We start from the raw sequence: 7,837 nt of genomic DNA on the forward strand, positions 1-7,837 counted from the left end.
GAGCAGTGAACTTTTCTATCAACTTATTTTTCACCCTCCCAAAAACTTATTACAGTGCTCTGAACACAGTCACTGATCATAGAATACCACTGAAGGATCGATTTCTGTCCCTCTCTAACTCTCAATTTCCATCTGTCCCACCCTACCTGACGTTTCTCTCTTTATAATAATAATAATAATAATAATAATAATAATAATAATAATAATAGCATTTATTAAGCGCTTACTATGTGCAAACCACTGTTCTAAGCGCTGGGGAGGTTACAAGGTGATCAGGTTGTCCCACAGGGGGCTCACAGTCTTAATCCCCATTTTACAGATGAGGTAACTGAGGCACAGAGAAGTTAAGTGACTTGCCCAAAGTCACACAGCTGGCAATTGGCAGAGCCGAGATTTGAACCCATGACCTCTGACTCCAAAGCCCGTGCTCTTTCCACTGAGCCACACTGCTTCTCTTTATCTATCTTTAACTCTTTCTATCTCTCTTTGGCTCACTTTATCTCTTTCTGATTTGGTTTCACTGCCTCACCATCTCCCAATTCACCAATTTTGCCTCTTTCTTTGTCTCTCTATGTTTCGACTCTCGGAGAAGTTAGCTTATGTGGTAGAGCACTCATTTGGCGTGTGACAGGTAGCAGGACTGTTGCCTACTACCTGCCACATTGCCTACTTGTATCCGTTTCCCCCGTTCTAGACAGTAAGCTTGCTATGGGCACGAAATGATGCGCTTAATTCTGTTGCACTGTACTCTCCCAAGGGCTTAGAACAGTGGTCTGCATATAGTGAGTCATCGATGAATACCACTGATTGACTGATTGTTTGATTTCTATCACTCCATCTGCCTCTCTTTCTCTTCTCTCTCTGACTCTTTGTCTTTCTAGCTCTTCCTCTGACTCTGGTCTCTATCTGACTCTGTCTCTCAATGTGTGTATTTCTCTCTCTCTTGTTTTCTCATTTCCCAGATTGAACTACTGGAGATTTATCCTGCTACTGTGGAGTGACAAGAATGGATGTCAGTGAGCTTGCCTATAGGTTCCTCTTCCTTTTCCAGATTGTCTTTGGGATCTCATGGAATGTGTTCCTCCTCCTGGTTTATATGTATGTGGTCTCCACCACCCAACAGCTGAATCCTCCAGATCTGATCATCGCCCACTTGGCCCTGGCCAACACCATGGCCCTGGTCAGCAAGGGGATAGCCAGCATCCTTTCAGCTTCGGGGCTGAATAATTTCCTGGATTACAGTGGTTACAAAATCCTCTTATACATTTATTGAGTGGTCCTAAGTCTTGCCATCTGCACCATCTGCCTCCTGAGTGTCTTCCACACCATCACCAACAGCCCTGGCACTTCCCAGTGGTCAGAGGTCAAAGCCCAATTACCGAAGAGCAACCACTTGCTTCTTTTCCTGGGTCCTCAATCTGCTGTTTGACATGACTACACTGATGGGTGTCATGGGACATGGTAACAGCACCAGAATAAATAGGGTCATCCTCCTGAAATACTGCTCTTCCATCAGTATCAGTGAAGGCAGCAGTGCTCTCCCTCGGTGATATGTTCTTCATGGGATTCATGAATGCGGCCAATGACTACATGGTGTTTGTCCTGCACAGACACCACTGGCCGGTCCAACAACTCCACGGCCCAGATGGTCACCCAGGGCAATACCCGAGGTCAGAGCAGCAAAGCAAATCATTGTCCTGGTCACCCTCTACATCCTCCTTTATGGACAGAACACAATCATCCTAAGTCTTTTATTTAATATGAAGATACATTCCCCTATCATTCTTAATAACAACAATATTATGTTCTTCACCTTTCAGCTGTCAGTCCATTTCTAATAATTCTCAGCGACAGGAGGGTGAGAATGTTCTGGAAAAGGGATTCTCATATTCCCAACTGGGATCCCTCTTAGGTTCTTGGAAAATGCTGCATGCCTGATAGGGAGCTGGGGATCAAGGAATATGGGGAACAGGATAGTATTGGAACTGAGTTGGAGGGGTTGGAGGCACCCTGTACTGAAAGTCTCATTCTCCTGTATGTCCGGAGGCCTGGAACCTGGAACCTCCATTTCCACTGACCTGGCTTCCATGTCTGTGTAAGAATGATGGTATTTGTTAATCACTTAATATGTGCCAAGCACAATTCTGAGCACTTGGGTAGATACAAAGCAACCAGGTTGTCCCACATGGTGCTGTCCCGAGGTGACTCTTGGGTACCGACCATCTCAAGGTCAAAAGCTATCTCATGACCACCTGAGCTAGCGGGCGGAACTCGGAAGTGAGGGTGGGATACCGCCCCCACGACCAAATCTGCTTGATTGACAGCCCAAGCTGGGAATACAGAAGGTGTCCCTCGCCCCCGTGCCAATCAAATTAGGTATGGAGGAGGCGGGGAGGGCAGAGATTGGATAGACTGAGTCCGGAAGCTGGAATGGCCTAGGGGCACAGGCAATAAATACCTGTCGCCTCTGACCTTCGGGGTCAGAACACCAGGACACGCAGCAGCAGGAGCAGCCGCTGCAACAGCAGCAGCCCACGTGTTTCTCCCTGCCCAGAAGGCCAGATGCCCGCTCTACAACCAGAACCAACACACTGAGTCAAGGGCCGCGGGATGGGTGAGTGTCTCGTGGGTGGGACCCAGGTATCCCGCTGCTGATGGGAATTATGAGTGGATTCCTCCCAGGTAGGGAGAGCACATTGTGAGAGCTAGCCGCCCACCACGTGCGTGGGTAATGTAATGAATTCTTCCCATGTGGGAAAGTAAGTGGATTCTTCCCGAGTGGGAAATGCACATGGGTGAGAGTTAGCCAACTCACCCACACACGATTAACGGATGATTGTGTTCCTCCCGTGTAGGGAAGCTCTAATATTGCCAATTGATTATATTCCTCCCAAAAGGGAAGCTCAATCCATTGCGCCTAAACAAATACATAAATTCAATTCACCTCGAGGAATAAATTTCATATAAAACTTAGGCTTTCAGTCCCCGGCCTCTCGCTCTCTCTCGCCTCGCCGATCACTGAACGAACCCGTCCCCAGATGACGGGTGACAGGTGCTCACAGTTAATCTTCATTTTACAGATGAGGGAACTGAGGCACAGAGAGGTTAAGTGGCTTACCCAAGGTCACACAAAAGAGACGTGGCAGAACCAGGAATTAGAACCCACATCCACCTACTCCAAAGCCTGTGCTCTATCCTCTAAGCCACACTATTTCCCTGTATGTTTTTCTTGCATGGATGCAGAACTTCCTGGGGTCCTGGTACTCTATTCCACGTTTTCCCATAGGTAGTGACACCAAATAATTCCTTATAATTCTGAGTCATTGGTTTGGGGAAGGGATAGGGCCCAGGGCAGGGGAAACAGTCAGTAACACTGAGGGTAAATTCAGGTCTTTCAGGGTCTGCCAGCACTCCCATGATGCATGGCTTTTCTAACAAGGACCAGGCCAGGGACTGTTAATTCCTCACTGCAGACCATCCCCACTAGTGCAAATACAAATTCATGCACACATCTTGCTGAAGGCAGGGCATGCCTCTTTATGACGAGTGTCTGACCATGCTCATCAGAATGGCAAGAAGGCAGAAAATGTGCCTGACTGAGTTTTTATGAGCACAGTGTGCAAGTATTGGAGAAATTCAATATCAGCAGCATAATATCAGGCCCAGACTGAGCCCCCTCCTTCCTCTCCCCCTCCTCCCCATCTCCATCCCCCCCACCTTACCTCCTTCCCCTCCCCACAGCACCTGTGTGTATATATATATATATATATATATATATATATATATAACTCTATTTTATTTGTGCATATTTATTCTATTTATTTCATTTTATTAATCTGTTTTGTTTTGTTGTCTGTCTCCCCTTTCTAGACTGTGAGCCCACTGTTGGGTAGGGACCGTTTCTATATGTTGCCAACTTGTACTTCCTAAGCACTTAGTACAGTGCTCTGAGCACAGTAAGCACTCAATAAATGCGATTGAATGAATGAATGAATGAATGAATGAATCCTGGATACAATCTCAGCACGAGAAGGGGAAATGAGAAGGAGCATGGCCTAGTGAACGAAGCACAGGCCTTTGAATCTGAAGGACCTGTGTCCTAATCCTGGCTCTTCCACTCTCATACATTCATTTAATCATATTTATTGAGTGGTTACTGCATGCAGATTACAGTACTAAGCACCTGGGAGAGAACAATATAACAATAAACATACACATGCTGGGTGACATTGGGCAAGTCGCTTTACTTCTCTGAGCCTCAGTTACCCCAGCTACAAAACGGGGTTTAAAAATATAAGTTCTATGAGGGGCAGAGACTGCGTCTGTTGTTGGGTAGGGACCTTCTCTATATGTTGCCGACTTGCACTTCCCAAATGCTTAATACAGTGCTCTGCACACAGTAAAGGCTCAATAAATACGATTGAATGAATGAATGAATGTGTCCAACCTGATTAATTTGTGTGAACCTCAGTGCCTAGTACAGTGCCTGCCCCATTGTAAGTACTTAAAGAATAACATAGAAAAAGTCTTTGAACAAAAGGACAAGTCTACTACTTTTATCCTTATTATTCTTATTCTTATCATCATCGTCTTTATTAGTTACTGTTTTTAGTAGTAGTTGTCCTGGAAGTAGTTGTAGTAGTGTAGTTGTAATAGAAATGATAATAGCATTTAGTGAACACTTGCTATGTGGATTGTACTGTACTAGGAACTTGGAAAGTATTAAAAAAAGCAAAGGGGTACATACCATCCCACCGATCTGACCAGAGAGACGAGTATAAAAATAAAAATAGCAGATTGTAAGCACTATGAGATCTGTGATCTCCAATTTTAACTCTATTCTGTGTCAGAGTACAGTACAATAGAGTCAGTATTCATGATCCCTACCCAACAAAAACTACAGTCTTGAGGGGAAGCAGACATTATAAAAATTACAAATAGGAGAAATGACAGTTTAAGGACATGTACATACCAATGTGGGCCTGGGCATGGGGTAGTAAATAAAGGCTACAGACCTGAGAGCCTAGGTGAAGCAAAGCAGGAGGGAGAATAGGATTGGAAGGGTCTCTTGGGGGAGAGATGATTATGTAAATAGTGATGTTGGCATTGATGGTGATGAAGGTGATGAAGATGAAGACAGATGATTAAAATGACTCATAGTGGAGATATTTTATTTGTGTCCTATGAAACACAAGCAGAGTTTTCTCTGTAATTATAGTAATAAACAAATTTATTAATTACCTTATGAGTGCTAAGCACTGTACTATGAGCCCTACTGCATTGCTGAGAAGAATATCAGAGTGCCCGGGTACAGCACTATGCTGTAGTGCACTTAAGATTACAGTTTAAAAAAATACACATCTCACAAGACTATCATAAGTATAAAACACTTCGCAAATGGTCAAAAGGATGTCAACCAAATGCTGGCACCAATGTCATCTGTTCTTATTTACTCTAGTTCCTTATTTCAACTGGTATCTAGCTTCTTCCTGAGATTTTCTAAAAAGTACATAACTGTAACCCATGTTCTTCAAGTCACATAATCTCCTCGTCTTCAGCTCCAAGAACTGAGGTCCAAACCTAATTCAGGGAGAGGGCGGAATGGAGGGGAGGGCAAGAAAGAGGAAGAGAGAAAGGGTAGCAGAGGTAAAGGGAGCATGAAGTGAGAGAACAGGAAGCGGGGGAATAAAAGGAAGTGCAGGTACAGTGCTGATGATGCCACATCCCTCACTGAGCACTTTTCGTGTGTTAATTTGCATCTGGTAATTGCAGGGAGAGAGCTGGGCTCATATTGTCCCAGGATGGTGGTCAAGAGAGAGGGGAGTTTGATAATTTCCAGAGATGTCCCAGTCTTAGCGTCAGAGTGGATTAGTGCTCAGCAAGTCACAAATTGACACCTACCTTCCCCCACTCCTTCACCCTCAAACACACTAATCACTCCCTGAGGGAATGGAGAAATGAGGAAAGCTGCTGATAAGTGCTGCCTCAGTCTTGTCCTGACAGAGTCTCTACTGTTCATGAGATGCCCTCCCAGACTGAATTCACATGTGGTGCAGGTAAGACAAAAATGGCAAAATGACTTTTTAGAAAGGTGATTCAGGCAGCAGAATTTAGTATGGACTGGAGTGGGAAAAGCATGAAAGAACGAAGACCAGTTAGGAGAGGAATACTGTAACATTTTGACCCCTTCTTCACCTTCCTTCTCTCCTTTTCCATACCCACTCTGATCCTCGGAGACTTCAACATCCACATGGATATCCCTGGTGACACCTCTGCTGCCCGCCTTCTATCTCTCCTTGACGCTACCAAACTCTTGCTCCACCCAACCTCGCCCACTCACCAACTTGGTCATACCCTCGACCTCATCATCTCCTACCGCTGCACTGTGTCCACCCTCACCAACTCTGAAATCCCTCTCTCCGATCATAATCTTCTCACCTGCCTCCTCACTCACACTCCTTTCGCTTGTAAATCCATATTACTCCCTCACAGAGATCTCTGCTCTCTTGATGCCATCCATCTTTCTCAGAGCCTCACACCCCACCTCGCCTCCCTCTCCTCTCTACCCAATCTTGATGATCAGATTGCTGCTCTCAACTCTACCCTTTGTACTCAGCTAGGCTCACTCGCTCCCCTTTCCCTTTGCCGCTCTCGTACCACTAACCTACAGCCCTGGATCACTGCCACTGTCCGCCTCCTTCGCTCTTACGCTCGAGCTGTCGAACGCTGCTGGAGAAAGTCTAAACACCATGCCAACCTCGTTCACTTCAAGTTTATCCTTTCCTGCCTTAACTCAGCCCTCTCCTCTGCCAGACAAAACTATTTCTCCTCCCTTATTGACACCCATGCCCATCATGTCTGTCAGCTCTTCCATACATTTAACTCCCTTTTCAGTCCCCCGGTTCCTCCCCTTCCTCCTTCCCTCACCCCCAACGATCTGGCCTCCTACTTCATTAATAAAATTAAATCCATCAGGTCTGAGCTGCCAAAGTCACTCCCCCACCTTTCTCCAACCTCCCAGCTCTCAACCCTCTCTGCTACTCTCCCATCCTTCTCAGCAGTATCCTCAGAGGAGATCTCGTCCCTCCTCTCAAGTGCTACTCCGGCCACCTGTGCTTCTGACCCCATTCCCTCTCATCTCATGAAATCTCTAGCTCCGTCCCTTTTCCCCTCCTTAACCACTCACTCTCCACTGGTTCCTTCCCCTCTGCCTTCTAACATGCCCATGTCTCTCCCATCCTAAAAAAACCCTCTCTTGACCCCACTTCACCTTCTAATAATCGCCCCATAGCCCTCCTAAGAATCCTTTCCGAACTCCTTGAACGAGTCGTCTTCACACGCTGCCTCGAATTCCTCAACACCAACTCTCTCATCGACCCCCTCCAGTCTGGCTTCCGTCCCCTACATTCCACGGAAACTGCCCTCTCAAAGGTCACCAATGACCTCCTGCTTGCCACATCCAACGGCTCATACTCTGCCCTAATTCTCCTCGACCTCCCAGCTGACTTCGACACTGTCGACCTCCCCCTTCTCCTCAACACACTATCCAACCTTGGTTTCACAGACTCCGTCCTCTCCTGGTTCTCCTCTTATCTCTCCGGTCGTTCATTCTCAGTCTATTTTGAATGCTCCTCCTCCCCCTCCCATCCCCTTTCTGTGGGGTTCCTCAAGGCTTGGTTCTTGGTCCCCTTCTGTTCTTGATCTACACTCACTCACTTGGTGACCTCATTCGCTCCCACGGCTTCAACTATCATCTCTGCGCTGATTACACCCAAATCTACATCTCTGCCCCTGCTCTCTCCCCCTCCCTCCAGGCTCGCATCTCCTCGTGCCTTCA

General features: G+C 46.4%; 1 pseudogene; it reads left to right on the forward strand.

Moving 5' to 3' along the window:
- The first annotated feature begins 1,006 nt into the window (after positions 1-1,006).
- LOC119923974 lies at positions 1,007-1,912 on the forward strand (annotated as a pseudogene).
- Positions 1,913-7,837: the final 5,925 nt, after the last annotated feature.

The sequence above is a fragment of the Tachyglossus aculeatus genome, unplaced genomic scaffold, assembly GCF_015852505.1.
Source record: "Tachyglossus aculeatus isolate mTacAcu1 unplaced genomic scaffold, mTacAcu1.pri scaffold_75_arrow_ctg1, whole genome shotgun sequence".
NCBI classification, from domain to species: Eukaryota; Metazoa; Chordata; class Mammalia; order Monotremata; family Tachyglossidae; genus Tachyglossus; species Tachyglossus aculeatus.